General features: G+C 41.6%; 1 protein-coding gene and 1 long non-coding RNA gene across 5 annotated transcripts in view; both read right to left on the reverse strand.

The window, feature by feature from the left end:
* The window catches only part of LOC131684352 (protein ovarian tumor locus-like), a 1,641,868-nt gene that overhangs the window by 1,291,021 nt on the left and 334,219 nt on the right, over positions 1-16,628 (reverse strand). The window lies entirely within an intron of this gene.
* Positions 8,198-8,582, reverse strand: LOC131684510 (uncharacterized). Its single transcript, XR_009304661.1, has 3 exons — positions 8,470-8,582; positions 8,340-8,409; positions 8,198-8,262 (listed from the first exon to the last, which is right to left on the reverse strand). It is a non-coding gene; the product is annotated as an uncharacterized LOC131684510 (long non-coding RNA).

A 16,628-nucleotide genomic window follows, 5' to 3' on the forward strand; every position in this document is an offset into this window, starting at 1 on the left:
CTGCACGCTTGGAACGAAACTTGCTTCTTGAGAGAATTTTTAAACGCCAGACTTACTCCGACAACAAAATTCTCCAAGAAAAATTAAACAGTATAGTAACAAAATCATTCACTCGCCCCTTGCACACTACGCGCATCAGAATCCAACTACGCGCTGAATTCCGACACGCGAACTCAACCGGTCTATCATACATACGATTTCCACAGCACCTTCAACCGAAACGTCAAAGTGAAACAAAGTCGTCGTGGAATCTCGTGCGCGTGGATGTATTTTCCTCACAATAGGAAAACAAAAAATACGGTCGATACTAGATTTAATTCGTGGAAAAGTGACGGGAATTTTACAGGTGGACTTCGCTGGAGGAGAGTGCAATTTTTTAATCGTTCCCTATCAGGTGTAAAGTTGTGTGTTGGCTTTTTTAATTCCAGGTAGACGAACCATCGGCTGTCGGGGGGAACGGTACCAGCTCGCCTGGGAAAATGGAGGATCGGGTAGGATATCTGCATATAGGACGGGGATTAAATGTGGATGGTCATGGAACTGTTCAGGATGATAAAAATCGAAAAGTGGAGGATCAACAATCGATGAATTAACGTAAAGAATATAAACGGAGAAAACGGGAGAAAAGGAATTCATTCAACGGATCGGAAATAGGAAAGGACACATTTAAATGGATTACTAATAATTTTGCGCAAAAAAAAATCTCAAAAGAGAAGGTTCGTATAGATATGGAACTGGAGTTATATTGAAACTAACAGGATACAAATGGAAGGCTATGAAATGCAAAATTTAACGGGACAAAAATTAATGAAGGACGGAAGGAGTTTTTCTACTGGATGGGACGAGAGTTGCACGGTTTAGGATCGAACGGAATTGGATTGAAAGGATGCAGGATTACTAAGGAAGGATAGGTTCATAGAAATGCGAGAAAAAGATTTTGATCTGTCGCCCACCCGAATAAGCTGCTGCGTGATACGCGCTCAAAATAAAAAGAGGAATAAAGTAAGTATTTTTGAATGAAAAACTAAATGAAATTTTTATATGTACAGGAAGACGAACACAATTGAAACAACCAAAACCCTAAGCGAAATTTCAAGCTGCTATATACAAATGTACATCGATGACGTCACCAACAAACATTCCCTCAGAAGGAAGGAAGGATGCTAGAAGGGTTTCGACCATCGTTGGAAAAACTGTGAGAGTTTAGAATTAATTACTAACTTAGAATAAAGACTAATACTAGTATAAGAGTTAGGTAATTAGGCAATTAACTATTTACAAATTAATTATTTACAATTGACCATCGCTGATGTATTATGTTTCGCGATTCGCGGTTCTAAACCGGTTTGCTATGTCGGTTTGTTTACCCATTTTTGGTTTTTTTGTGAATCATCCATTCGTTGTCACTTCGCAGAAGCTTATTCATAGCTGAGAGGATTTTCTATTTGTTTAGGCACAATCTTGGTATCTCAGTAGCAATTCCGTCCGAGGACTTCCTTGTACGAGTTCATCAAGATTGGCCGTAAGCTGCTTTTAACCTGAAGGGTGTTTTCTTACTCATCGTATAGTGTGGTTACTCCTTGCGGAGGTACATAGCTCGACTTCGTTCACTTAATTGTTTAGATGAGAAGAGTGCAACTTTTTCAGCCGGTTAGCGAAGTAGACCCCAAATCTTTTTCCCGCAAGATCCTCCAATTCATAGGTATTGGAGCCAAGTACCTTCCGCACGACAGCCGGTTCGTACTTGGGCGCTAGCTTTTTGCAAAACCCTTTCCCCTTGTCAGAAAGGTCAAAGGTTTGCTTCAGCACCTTCTTCCCCACTGTATAAGAAGCACATTTAGCATTTGATCGAAGGTTGTATGTTTTAGCGTGTTTTTGGTACGCCAAGGTCAGATTGGTTCGCACTTCCTCGAACAGTTTCTTCCGTCTATCGGAAACAGAATTGTCGTCATCCGCGCTTGGCTGATAGTTGTCCCTTACGTAACCGTACTCCCTTCCGTCCGAAATCTTGTTCCGACCAAAAACGACAAAGTACGGGCTGTACTTTGTGGAGTCATGAACTGCGTTACGGATTGCGTTGGCGATTTCCTGAACATCGTCTGCCCAATGATTGTGGCCTTTTTTTAAAGTTGCCCGAATTGCCGTCGTAATGACGCGATTCACCTTTTCGGTGTTGTTGACCTGAGGGTGGTATGCAGGGGTTAGCCAGTGGGACACTTGATAAGCCTCTAGCAGACTCTTAAAAGTTTTTGAGACGAACTGCGATCCATTGTCCGTGAGCATGATCTCTGGTACCCCGAATAGTCGGAAAATCATGTTTTCCACGAATTCGACCAGTGAACTTGCTTTAGCTTCCCGGAATGGCTGGACCAGAACAAATTTGCTGAAGACGTCCGTTGCGACAAGAAGGCAAGTGTTCCTATTTCTGCCGGACGCCGGTAGTGGGCCGACGTAATCCAGCGTTATGAACTGCCATGGGTACTCTACCGGTTTCTGTGCTCCCATCGGTGGGGTGACGTTAACATTCCCTGATTTGCTAACCTGGCATTTCAGACACTCCCGACAAAACCGACGAATTTCCTCACTCATTCTGGGCCAATGGAAGTGTTGTTTCACGGCGGCCAAGGTCTTTTCGAACCCGAAGTGGGCTTTTTCGTGTTCCTTATTAATGATTTCCTTACGTTTTGCTGTCGGTGGGAAGTGTTTCCAAGCAAACCTTGGGTCACTCTGCCTGCTATTGATTTTCACATATTGGAACACTTTTCCATCTACAATTCGCTTGTCGCTGTGTTTGGCTGGGTTCGCTCGAATCTTTTCAACGAGGTCTTCGTATGCTTGATCGGCTTGCTGCAGCGTGATTGAGTCAACCTCTATCGATCTTGACAAACAGTCTGCCAGAATGTTGCTTTTTCCCTTTCGGTACTCAAGGTCGAAGTCATAGGCCTGAATGCGGAGCGCCCATCTTAGCAACTTCGCATTCCCCGTCTCTGTACCGAGATTGAATAACCAGAGTAAGCTTCTGGCGTCCGTTACCACCCGAAACTTCGTACCTTCAACATAGTGACGGAAGTGGTGTATTGCAGATAGAACACCTAAGCATTCCTTTTCGACTGCTGAGTACCGTCGCTGTGTGCGGTTTAGCTTTTTGCTAAAGTAGCTTATTACTCGCGTTTCCCCGCCTTGCTCTTGCACAAGCGCTGCCCCGACGGCTCGGTCCGACGCATCTGATTCGATAGTGAACATACGACTGAAATCTGGGTTTCAAGGATTGGTGCTGATGTCAACACTGACTTCAGTTCATTGAATCCACTTTCGGCTTCTTTCGTCCACGTAAACCGTTTGTTTTCCTTTGATAGGAGGTCCGTTATGGGGGCCGTGATCCTGCTGTACTCTTTTATAAAGCGTTGGTAAAAGCCGGCCAGTCCCATCAGCCTTCGAATGTCCTGCTGCGTTTTGGGACGTGCATAGTCCAAAATTGGTTGAATCCGTCCACTGTCGATCGTCAACCCGTTTTCACTCAGTAGGTAACCCAAGTACATCACCTGCTTGCGACAAAATCGTGATTTGTCGAGTGAGATGGTTAATCCTGCCCGGCGGAGTCTTTCGGCCACCCTTTTGAGCAGCTTCAGGTGTTCTTCAAACGACTCCGTTGCGATGATTATATCATCGAGATATACAAACACACGTGGTTCGAGGTCAAACCCAATCGCCTTTGCCATCAAACGCGACATTGTGAATGGCGCATTCATCAAACCGAAGGGCAGTACTTTAAATCTGAATACCCCCTCTGCTGTACGAAATGCTGTTAAGTTCCTGCTTTCTTCTTTCAGTGGTATCTGAAAGTAGGCATCCTTTAAATCTATCACTGAAAAATATTTTGCTTTTCCCAGACGCCGAAATATGTCCTGCATATTTCGCATTGGGTAAGTGTCCTTTACTGTCAGTTTGTTGATTTTTCTGGAGTCCAGGCACACTCTTACCTTGCCGTTCTTTTTCATCACCGGTACAAGCGGATTCGTCCATTCCGAATAGCATTCCTCAATGGCATCGAGCTTTTTGAAGCGTTCAACTTCGGCGTTGATGGCATCTTGAACGTAGGGTGAACATTTGTACATCGGGGGATTTCGTGGTACCGCTCCTTCTTTGAGGGTTATACTGTGTTCAATTAGGTGTGTTCGCCCCAGTCTGCCGGTAGAAGTCAACTCGAAGCCTTTTATGACTTCCGTAAGTTGTCTTCGTTGGTCTGCACTGAGAGCATGTTCAGTCTCTATCAATTCTGGATCTGGTATTGATTCGGTTGGCCCTTCATAGACTGGAATGTCTAACGTGTCGTCTTCGGTTTCCACTTCCGCCTGCGATGGAACCTCCGTTGGCTCGATCGTGAAGCAAATTGTCGAATCCTCTTTCGGGTTTACGGTTTCCAGTTCCTCCGGGCCATGGCCCATATCTATCATCGGTTTAATTTTAAAGTATTCCCAAAAGTCTGCCCCAAGGATCAATTTCCTCGAGATTTCTGGAACAACAATTGTTGGAATTACCTTTGTAACATTTTTGTAGGTGAAGGGAATGTTCAAACAGCCGAGACACTTATAATTTGTCCCATCGGCCGTCGAAACGCGTATTGGAGCTGGCTGAATTTTCAAGCCGTATTTTTGTACCAGTTCGAGGGAGTTTAAAACACTTATTCCCGCCCCGGAATCTAGAAGAGCTTCGATTTCAGTGTCAAAAATTTTTACTTTTAAATGGGGACATTTGCTGGCGCGTAATTTAATATGATAAACCTGCAATAAGGGGTCGTAGTTTAGGGTTTGGAACATTGATTTGGGAACATCTACTGAAGTTGGGATGCTCGAATTCCCAGACTCACACCCCTTCATTCGTTTCCCTGTAATCCGTTTAGAGCTGCACCCGTTGCAATTACGCAACGTTCGCAGTTTCGAATCGTTCGTCCCAGACTCCCGCAACCATAGAAAAACACTAGTTTGGGTTTCGTGCACTGTCGCCAGCCGTGTCCCTCCCCCTGACAATTCCAGCATTTTATCGTGACCTGTCCCTGAATAGGTCGTTCAACTCGTTGCATTGTAGCCCCTGACGATACTTGTTGTCCCGGTCTTGTACTAGGAAAAGAGGAGTCTCTACCTGGTCGACTTCTAAGTAGGTTTAGCGGGACGGAACGATCGCTTTCGTAGTCACTTCCGTCGGCCTCGATTTGGTTAATGGGGCGGCAAAATTGGTTTTCCGTTTGCTGATGTAGCTGCGGGTCCGCTGCGTCGATTCGGTAGTTTAACCTGATCAGTTGTTGGAGATCGTTTATTTCGACAATTGAAGTCTTAGATCTGTAATGCCGGCGCATGTTGTCCCAGATCACTTCAAATTTCCTTCGTTTGGATAGTGGTCGAGACAGCATGCGGTTCAGTTTTTCGATTTCGGTGACGAAGGCGATAAAAGGTTCTCCGCGCTGTTGTTTTCTTTCCTGGATCTTTGAACGAATTCCCTGATCTTGGTTAGGGTTCCCAAACCGATACGTTATGCTCGTTTCGAAAACGTCCCAAGAGTAGAAATCATCCACGTACGTGAAGAACCAATCTGATGCTGCTCCATCTAAGAGCATGTGAATATCCCTCAACAGCATTTTTTTGGGCACTCCCTCTCGTTCTGCTAGTTTCTTGGCTTTGTAAAGGAAATTTTCGACTGTGATGGACCTTGGCTCTCCCGTAAATCGTAACTTCCATTTCTCTACCCGTCCGTGCGCTTCATTCCTTTCACAATAGGATCGTCTTTGTTCCTGATACCGAGGTTGTTCATCGGAGTATCTGGAAGTTGAGTGTCTTCCGAAGCTTCTGTGGGAGTCATCTGTGCTGTCCTGGTAATTTTGCCGGCCTCCAGGAAATCTCGCTAATAATCGACTATCGCGTTCATCTTCGCTTGAATCCGTGTTCTGGTCTCGTCCTGGCAAGTTTGACAATGTTGGCCGTGGTGGTCTTTCCGTTGAAGTCGTCTCGAAAGTATTGAGTTCGTGGTCCCTTCGCCGTTCGACTACGTTAGGCTGAATGTTCAGTTGAACCCGTTTCATCAGGTCCGACAACGCCCGTTGCATATCCTCCCATTCTTTCTTGGTCACCGTCACTGTGGCATCTGCACCTTTTTCTAGAAGTGGCTCTGTTGGCCGTTTAGGCACGGCTCCTTTCCCTGTGTCTGGTGGAGGATTGACGGAAGGCGCCTGATTAAAATCTAATGGCGTAGGAGCCGGAATGGGAAACCTCTGATCTTGCGTACCTCCTGCCCCTTCAGCTTCTTGGATAATGCTACTTATCTTGTTCTTAAACGAAGACAGCGGTGGCCCAAATTGAAAATTCTGCATGACCTTCTCGATTCGCCGAGTCAGGTCCCGACGAATCTTTTTTTCTTCGTCGTTGTTAGCCAAACACCTTTTTACCCTGTACCAATAATGAAGAACTCTCGATTCCAGTTTTTGTTCCACCTTTCTTGATAAAGCTGTTTCTAACATTGAAATTCTTCCCTCAATATGCGCAACTTCATGCATAATGTTAATCGTCGACCGATAATTTCGACCTTCGGCCTGATCTGCCCTGAACAAACTTCGCAAATGTCTCTGTTTCGCTTGAAGATCTTGTAAGAATGCATCTTCTGGTTGCTCCCGAATCATCAACTCATAATCGACCTCCTCTTGGTTCAAATCTTCGGCATGTGGGAAGAGTCGATTCATTTTTTTTATTTTATTTTTTTAATCGATTGTATTGTATAGACGTTATAGCAAATGATGTAACCGATATAGCACGCGTTAGACGAGTATGAATAAATAACAATATGATAATTGGAACGATTTCTTAACAATATTAATGAACATGCAATAAATAAATAAATAATAAATAAATGAGCGAAATCAGCGAATAATATATCACCATGTATAGATAAAGAATAAATATAAATGTATATAGAATTTATTTCGAAATTTTATTGAGAAATGTCCCTTAGTAGAACGGAAAAATATTTACATAAAGACTGCCAAATTGCGTTGGATGACTGTAAAGTCGAACCGACGTTTGACCAAAAAAAAGTAAAATGCCTGGTTTTGTTGGGCGCCAAATGCAACTGGCCAGCCTAACGAGCTTCCGAGGTAAGTAAGTGGGTGGTTTATGTGCCACTCTCAGTTGAGAGACCACCCACCTGGTTTAGAGCTGCCCGGCCTTGTGAGACCCTTCAGGAGAAGGTTCTGGTTTTCCTCAATGTAGGAAGGAAGCAAGCTAGCTGATCACAACCGTCCGAGCCGCGCGTATAATAAACCCGAGAAATATCCGAAATGATCAATACAAACTAGTTCCGAAGCAAAGATTCTATTCGCGGGGGTTTTTCATCACTGGCAGAGTCCAATCCGACCAAATGACGAACAAGCGTTCGATTCGAGAGTGGTTCCGGTTGGTATCGGGGCCAACCTCCCCAGCAAAAAAACAAAAAAAAAGACGAGAAAAGAATACCGACCGAAATAAACTAGACCCCAAAGACTTCACCAAATCACAATTACTACATCTACCGTACGGAAAACCTCATTAACACAGAACAGAACTTTTCACTTCATCAAAACATTTATTCCTATTTACAATTGCGATTTTATTCCCATTCTTCGGTTTTCTCTATTCAAACCTAGCTAGACGCATTTTCCTCTCTATCCCTCTCGGTTTCCCTATCCTCTAGTGTGGCGATATACAGTGCATTGTGCGTGCTCTCGGCGTGGGTATTGTTCTATACCGTGCGGTGCTATTTAGTTTGCAAGTTCACTTCGAGCCACGGCTGGCAAATCTGACGGTAGGGTAAGGTCGTCTAATGTGACCCCTTGCGCATGGACAATCACAACATATATTTCACTCTACTCACGACCTAGGATTTACGTGTACATGATGGCGGGAGACGGCGATTCCTTCTGCTGCTGTTGCTACTGCTGACACCACGTGCGATCACCCTTGATCGGACTGGACTGACGACGATGGTCTTCACCGCCGGTTCGTGGAACTTACGCAGACGGGGTACTTCCGTCGAAACTTTCGGTCGTCACCGGAAAGCGTAGATTGCTGTTGAGGTTGCACTTGCTGTCTTCGAACGGTCCTGCCAAGGCGCGATTTGACGGACGCCGCCTTCTTCCGGCCACGTGTACCACCGGGACCAACCTTGAACCGAATCGTGGGGTCAAGAGCGGTCACTAACGAAGAGGTGTGATGTGTCGGACTTTCGACGGCTGCCACGAACCTGTGAAGTAAATTGCCGTCGCACGAGGACAAATCAGCACGCGCACATTTGGGGGTAACCAAAAATTACGGGTTTACCTTATATTTTTCTAGCAGCGCACACACTAGAATCGCCAAGCTACTTATTGCTATACTTTGCAATGCTTTTCTATTGCGGAGGGAAACTTATTAGCAATTTGGTGAAACAATTAAAGTCGAGTCAATTTACCACACTAAACACATCACGGCGCGAACAAAATTGAACCACTCTTGCCTCTTCCACTGAAACGATCAAAGTGGTTTATTGGGCTCTGGGAATCCTCAGAATAACCGCGATTTGGAGATCTTCGTCAGCGGATCTGACGCAATTTCCCCGAAGTGGACAATAGAGACATTTCCAATATCATATTGATCATCCCGAACTTCCCCAGTTTCATGACCGCATCTCATTTCTGCGGACGGTGTCTATCATGCACGGCTGCTGCCTGTCCAAACATTAGAGTGAAACAAAACGCTCTCCCAACAGTGCAAATATTCGTGAAATTGACCAAGGGTCGATGGCCTCTTTCGGCAGCCCAATCCCTTCCCTCACCGGCGGCATCGCTAGGCCAGCAAATTAGTAATGGGCAATTGCGAAGAACTACGGGCACTCATCAAGTGCGTATTATAGCAAGTCTCTTGATGAAGTCTCTCTCGCGCTACCGTAGCAACTCGATTTTGCGAACATTTCTCCATGGTTTAACTTGATAATATGGATACCATGCATAATAAACAATTTAGAACAAATAACAATTTACGCATACGTACTAATATTTACAAATCTATATACATTTAATTATTTACAATTAACGTACTCGTTACAAGCAGCAGAACAAGCCCAAACGAAATGCAATCCTGGAATGACAATAAATAGACGGCCCCCTAATCCTTGGTGGGACAAAGAGTGCTCTGATGCATATGAAGCTAAACAAGTTGCCTACAAAGAAATTATGAAACAGAAAGGGGGTATACGTGAGAACTTTGAAAATTATTTCATTTTGCAAAACAAATTTGACAGTATACGTCGTGCCAAAAAGTCTAGTTATTGGAGACGCTTCGTTGATGGCTTGTCAAGAGAAACATCAATGAGTACTCTTTGGAACACAGCGAGAAGAATGAGGAATCGAAACGTGACTAATGAAAGCGAAGATTTTTTGAATCGTTGGATATTTAATTTTGCCAAGAAAATTTGTCCAGATTCTGCTCTTGCGCAGAAAATCATTCGCGATGCTCCCACAAGTAACGATTTCATAGATTCGCCTTTGACAATGATGGAATTTTCAATTGCACTCCTCTCATGCAACAATAATGCTCCGGGACTAGACAGAATTAAATTCAACTTGGTGAAGAATCTGCCTGACCTAGCAAAAAGACGCTTGTTGAATTTATTCCACAAGTTTCTTGAGCAGAATATTGTCCCGCGTGACTAGAGACAAGTGAGAGTTATCGCCATTCCAAAACCGGGAAAACCAGCCTCCGATCATAACTCGTATCGACCGATTGCAATGCTATCCTGCATCAGGAAATTGTTGGAAAAAATTATCCTACGACGTCTCGACAATTGGGTTGAGGCGAACGGCTTGCTCTCAGATACCCAGTTTGGTTTTCGGAGAGGAAAGGGAACGAATGATTGCCTGGCGCTACTTTCGTCAGAAATCCAACTCGCTTACGCAAAAAAAGAACAAATGGCGTCTGTGTTCTTAGACATAAAAGGAGCATTCGACTCAGTCTCTATTGATGTTCTCTCGGAGAAGCTACATCAATGTGGTCTTTCACCAATATTAAATAATTATTTATACAATTTATTGTCAGAAAAGCACATGCATTTTTCATATGGCGATTTGGTGACATTCAGAATAAGTTACATGGGCCTCCCACAAGGCTCTTGTCTAAGCCCCCTTCTCTATAATTTTTACGTGAATGACATTGATAATTGTATTGTCAGCCCATGCACTCTAAGACAACTTGGAGATGATGGGGTGGTTTCTGCCACAGGACCTAAAGCTATAAATTTACAACAACCATTGCAAGATAGCTTGGATAATTTATCAATTTGGGCTTTAAAGCTGGGCATCGATTTCTCTACGGAGAAAACAGAGTGGGTCGTTTTCTCAAGGAAGCGTGATCCAGCTCAGCTTCAGCTTCAGTTGGTAGAATGATAGCCCAAGTCCTGACTTTTAAATACCTTGGAATTTGGTTCGATTCTAAAGGCACATGGGGAGGCCACATTAGGTATCTAATAACGAAATGCCAACAAAGGATACATTTTCTGCAAATAATAACTGGATCATGGTGGGGTTCTCATCCAAGTGACATGATAAGATTGTATCAAACAACAATACTTTCAGTAATGGAATATGGGTGCATCTGTTTCCGTTCAGCTGCGAACACTCACATTATTAAATTGGAACGGATACAGTATCGTTGTTTACGAATCGCCTTAGGTTGCATGCAGTCGACCCATACGATGAGTCTTGAAGTACTAGCGGGAGTTCTTCCTTTAAAAGACCGATTCTGGGATCTCTCCTCTCGTTTACTTATTCGATGTGAGGTTATGAACCCACTGGTAACTGAAAACTTTGAAAGACTTGTCGAGCTTCAACCCCAAACCAGATTCATGACAGTGTATTTCAATCACATGTCACAAGAAATAACGCCTGCTAGGTATGTTCCCACATACGTCAATATACTAGATACTCCTGAATCCACTTTATTCTTCGACACGTCCATGCAAGCAGAGATTCGTGGAATTCCGGATCATCTACGCTTGCGGAATATTCACAAGTAAATATCAACACATAGATTGCCTTAAAATGTTTTACACTGATGGGTCACGAATCAGTGAGGCCACTGGTTTCGGTATTTTCAACAATAGTTTTTCAATTTCTCTCAAACTTACAGATCCCGCCTCTGTTTATATAGCGGAACTAGCAGCAGTTCACTATAGTTTGCAAATAATTAATACTTTACCCCCGAACCATTACTTTAGCCTCAGCACAATTGAAGCTCTACGCTCAAAGAGGATTGATAATCACGATCCATTCTTTTTGGGGAAGATACGAGAATCTCTGAGTAACCTAACAAGAAAATGTTATAAATTTACCCTAGTGTGGCTCCCCGCTTATTGCTCTATTGCGGGCAATGAGAAAGCTGATAATTTAGCCAAGATTGGTGCACTAGATGGTGAAATATATGAAAGACCCATCGCTTACAATGAATTTTATAGCGCTTCTCGACAGAGGACACTTGCTAGTTGGCAAACATCTTGGGACAATGGAGATATGGGACGATGGCTACACTCAATTATCCCTAAAGTATCAACGAAGGCATGGTTCAAAGGATTGGATGTAAGTCGGGACTTCATCCGTGTGATGTCTAGGCTCATGTCCAATCATTATACTTTAGATGCGCATCTCCGTCGTATTGGGCTCGCTGAAGGTAATCATTGTGCTTGTGGAGAGGGTTACCACGACATTGAACATGTTGTTTGGTCCTGCACTGAATATCGTGAAGCCAGATCACAATTAGTAGATTCTTTACAAGTCCGAGGAAGACCAATCCATGTTCCTGTTAGAGACACCCTGGAGTATCGCGATCCTCTATACATAGAACTTATCTATCAATTTCAAAAAACAGCGTCTGTCAAAATTTAATTAAATGCATCTCCTCATACTCTCATCCAAGGCTAATCATTCACCAATTAAAGTGTCCTAGAATATTCAGTTTTTAAATTTAGAAAATAACAGAAAAAAAGTAAATAAATACAACCGAAAATACTAGATCATTATGAAATACAACAATGTAAGGAAAAAAGCAAACAATAAAGTGATTTCAGTGTTAGTTTTAGACAAATTACTAGTATAGTTAAAATTAGTCTTAAGGATTTTTGTAACGTGCTATGTAAAAAAAGAAACTGGCGTAAAAAGCTTTTGCCAATGCCGTGTCAAATAAACATATGAAAAAAAAAGACGATTTCTTTGAATGTCACGAACGTTGATGAGTGGATACTGTTATTGTATGTCGTATTTCGATTCATTACAGACGTCACATACTTGGATATATTTTCGTATATTTTGCGTTAACCTTGGGAAATAAAACTCTCGCAAAATTTGTTCTTTGTTTTCATTAATGCCGCGATGGGCCCTTGAGTGGGTTTCACGAATGATTTTTTCTTGCTCTTCTTCATCTTGGACGTCTATCAATATTTTTGAGTGAAACGAAATTTAAGTATGCCGGTTCGACTAAAAAACTTTTTATAAACCTCTTGAAGTTGTCCTAAAATCTCTTCGGAGGTCATAAACCGCTTAATTTTGGATGCCAAAATTTGGTCAGTTGAACTTGTTCTTTTTATTACTGTGCGACGTATTCCGGGAAAGGGATGTGTGACAATTGTTTCAGGATGATCGCTAACTTTTTCTATGATAACCTGATTTCGAAAGGTATTGAGAGGAGCTTCGGTGGATAGGATATAATTGGAGTCGTCATCTTCTGCCGAATGTTGAGTTGGTGTTAATGAGTTAATTTGAATGTGACTCAAGGCTTCGGCAACAACGTTCTACCGGGTTTTTACACGATCTCGTAGTCGTGTTCCTCTAAGTAGGGGAATTGTGGGAAAAACCGACACTGTGGGTAAAACCGACACCCCACAACATTTCCTAGAAATCAAATTTTTATTCATTTCATAATGATACATTATTATTAGTACGTTTATTTAGAGCATTTGAAGAAAAATTGGATTTACGTTAGTACGCCGAATGTAATAAAAATAAACAAAACATACAACAGCAGCGTTCATACTCGTCTGGATGTTAAATTTCGTTGGTAGATTTTAAGGTTTTAACCGAACAAAAGCTTTTCAAATCACCACATTTTTCAGTACCTATTATTATCGGCCTGTCCTATGATCAACTAGGTGCATTGAAGACGAGTTTGAGAAATTCAATATTTTTAATCGCTTTTATAAAAAAATGTGCGCTGTTGGGGTAAAACCGACACCCTATGGTTAGGGTAAAACCGACACGCTGTTAAGATGGTTGTGTATATTTGCGATTCATTTCAAAATACTGGGGATCTTTGTGACACTTCAATTAGCCTATTAGAACACTATAGTATCAACAGAAATGCACAGAAATACTTTTATTGTGTTTATTTCTTGTAAGTCTCTTTAAAAATCAAAAATTGGAATTTTTGCTTATCAGATTCTATCGAAGCTGTTGCTATTTCTGCAAAAAGCTCATCAAACCGAATTTCTAGTGTTCTCTTGGTTTGTCATAGACGAACTTTATCACAATGAGACAGTGATCTTATGTATACCCCAATAGATCGTTGATGATCAGAGTCCGAAAAATCAAATCTGAAAAAGATAGTTTTACTAAGAAGTGTGTGTGTCACTTATAAGTGAATGAATCCAATTAGCAGAACGTAGAACGCTTGCAAATCTTCTCTTACAAAATAATATGAAACTGGAGGTTGCAACGATATGCGCAAGGATTATTTGGAAATACGCATCAATAAATAATCCTATAGCATAAAATACTCTTATTTATAGTACTACGCTTTCGAACTTTCTTCCCCTCACTACATGATGAAGCAATAAAAAGCACATATTTGCATCATACATACTCACACTTTATTATTCACGCATATATCTCATGTTTAATAAATATAAAGATTTTAATAAATTGGAGAGAAAATAAATTAAAAGGGGTGTCGATCTTACCCCTATAGGGTGTCGGTTTTACCCGCAGTGCCTACAAAAAGTCACTTTGTTTTCCAAGTTTTACAACCAATAATTTTTAATGAAATTAATTTTTTGAAGCGCTGAAAAAATCAAGTCTTGTTAAGAATTTTCTGAAGAAGAATTCTGCATAAAAACTATAATTTTATTGGTTTGGTGGCAACTTAGAAAAAATGTTAAGCTTAAGGTGTCGGTTTTAACCACAATTCCCCTAGGGCTTCCAATTTTTTTAATTTGGCAATTTTCTTCAGCTCTGTTTAGAGTTCTTGACGCAAAGTGAATTGGTTTATCATTACCGATTGCACCCTGACTTAGCACGGCACCAACGGCGAAGTTTGACGCATCTGTGGTTATTATAAATGATTTGGAAAAGTCTGGGTAGATTATCACGTTATTGCTGGCAGTGTTGCTGAGCTCGTAAAAATAACTTTTATATTTCGCGTGCTCTTATTGCGCCCAACATTCGTATCCGAATGTTCTCCATGTATGCTTTTCTTTCGTTCACTCCCCAGCCGGGTAGAATTTCTGCAAGTGCATGTCGGCCAAAAGCCACTCAAATTGCACATATTGAAACCTACTCTTTCGTTCGCACCCACCCACTGGCGCGCACTCCTACTGCTGCTACCACTCGCCCATGCTCTCTCTCGCCCATGCTCCCACTCGTTCGTACTCCCACTCGTAGCCACTCGCGCTCTTTAACCCACTCGTATCCACTCGCACTTTTAACCGCGTTAGCATTTACTCGCACTCTTTCAGTCGCTAGCGCTCTCGCTCCCACTCGCATTTCGTTGGTAGACCAAGAATGTTAAATGAAAATGAATTTATTCGTATATTTTATGTACAAAGTCCAAGCCGCGGCTGTTCGAAGATCGATTTGCACAATACGTCTGGCTTTCGTTACCGGTACAGCACATCACGGGAACGTCAAAATTAGTTAAATGGAGGTATTAACACACAATATTAACAGAACGGAATGTGTGAACGAGAGACGCATTTAGAGGTGTGCGCCGCGCCGCCGATTGTAGGTAAAAATCGGCGGCGTGCCGGCGTTACGCCGACGTGCTATCTATTTTTACCTGCAATCATCGGCGTGGCGCGGCGGCGCGGCGGGCACCTTTCAACTCATCTTGATGGAACGGTGACGTGGAGTTGACGGACATTTACGTTGATGAAAGCTGATGAATCGTCTGGATCGTGGTTGATATGCCACTGGTATAACGGAATAGGAAATGGCGCGGGAAATTCTCGATTCATCAGTTCACTTTTTTACAACGAAATCACAAAATAAAATTTAAAAAAAACTGCGAAATCGCTTGGATGAACACTCTTAAATATGTGGAACATAAACATGTCAAATATATATAATTTCCCTCAATGTTCCATATATGCACTTCTTAAAATAATTAGTTTTTTGGTCAAAAATACCTATATTGAAATTTGAGATTTTTGTGGGATAATGAAATAACAGGAACATCCAGGTTTTATTGTCAAACATGTCACTGAAAGAATATATGCATAAATCGCTACGAATTTGTTTTGTGCAGATAATTTTCGTAAAATATCGAATTGAATAGTTACTACAAGAGTAAAGTTAATTTTTCTAAACACTTTTTTTATTTCGATTATAGAGGTTTTAACCATAAGGTCATTCGCCTCTTCGAGTTAGAAAAATCTCTAACCCTATGTGCGGGGTCGGGACTCGAACCCAGGTGCGATGCATACAAGGCAATCGATTTACCAACTACGCTACGCCCACCCACCGTTATAAGAATTAACTTTATTGAAAATTTCATTTTTTTTCATGATTGTCACGAACCGCAATCAATCAAGTACTTAACAGTGGTGAGCTATTTGAAATAAAATCCATTTTGCCAGATCGATCCCTTTAATTAAAAAATGGTATTGTCAAACATCGATCTTAAAAGATCGAATGAAAAACAATATGTATAATTGAACACGAAAACTTTCTAAGATGAACGAAAATAAATTCGTGCAAGCAACGAAATCGTTAGTACAGTCATGATTCGTTGGTTGGGCCACAGCCTATGTCCAACTAACGAATTTAATTCGCATTAGATTGTTAGATAGATTGTCAAATCCAATTTGACATGAGATTTTGACGTTCATATGCTTTTTAGTTGGACAATGGTCCAACTAGCGGAGGTCCAACTAAAAAGCGGTCTAATTAAAAAGTGTCCAACCAGCGAATCACGACTGTAATACACACAAACCTTTTTTAAATTAATTAGTAATTTTTACTTGCTAGTCGACTTCTCACGCTGGTTTTTCCCAGACAACGAATTAACTTGGGTCCGGGTTAGTTTTGCTGACTGGTATTTTCCCGATTGGGTTGTTTTGCCGAATTAAGTATAAGAAAAGTTTTTATAGTTATGGAAATTATTAAAATCAAACTTTTAATGAAAATAGTTTCTCTTTGAGCGTCTTGGTGGAATACTGAAAATGAAAATTTTGAAAATGCTGAATTTAAATGAAAATCAAAATGCCTAAAAAATTGAATTAATTCCTACTATCGTGATTTACTTGCTTCTCTCATTCATAAACATAATCTTAGGTTTAGATAATTTTAACAAGTATGTAGCAAAAGTTTTATA

The sequence above is a fragment of the Topomyia yanbarensis genome, chromosome 1 (assembly GCF_030247195.1).
Source record: "Topomyia yanbarensis strain Yona2022 chromosome 1, ASM3024719v1, whole genome shotgun sequence".
Classification (NCBI taxonomy): Eukaryota; Metazoa; Arthropoda; class Insecta; order Diptera; family Culicidae; genus Topomyia; species Topomyia yanbarensis.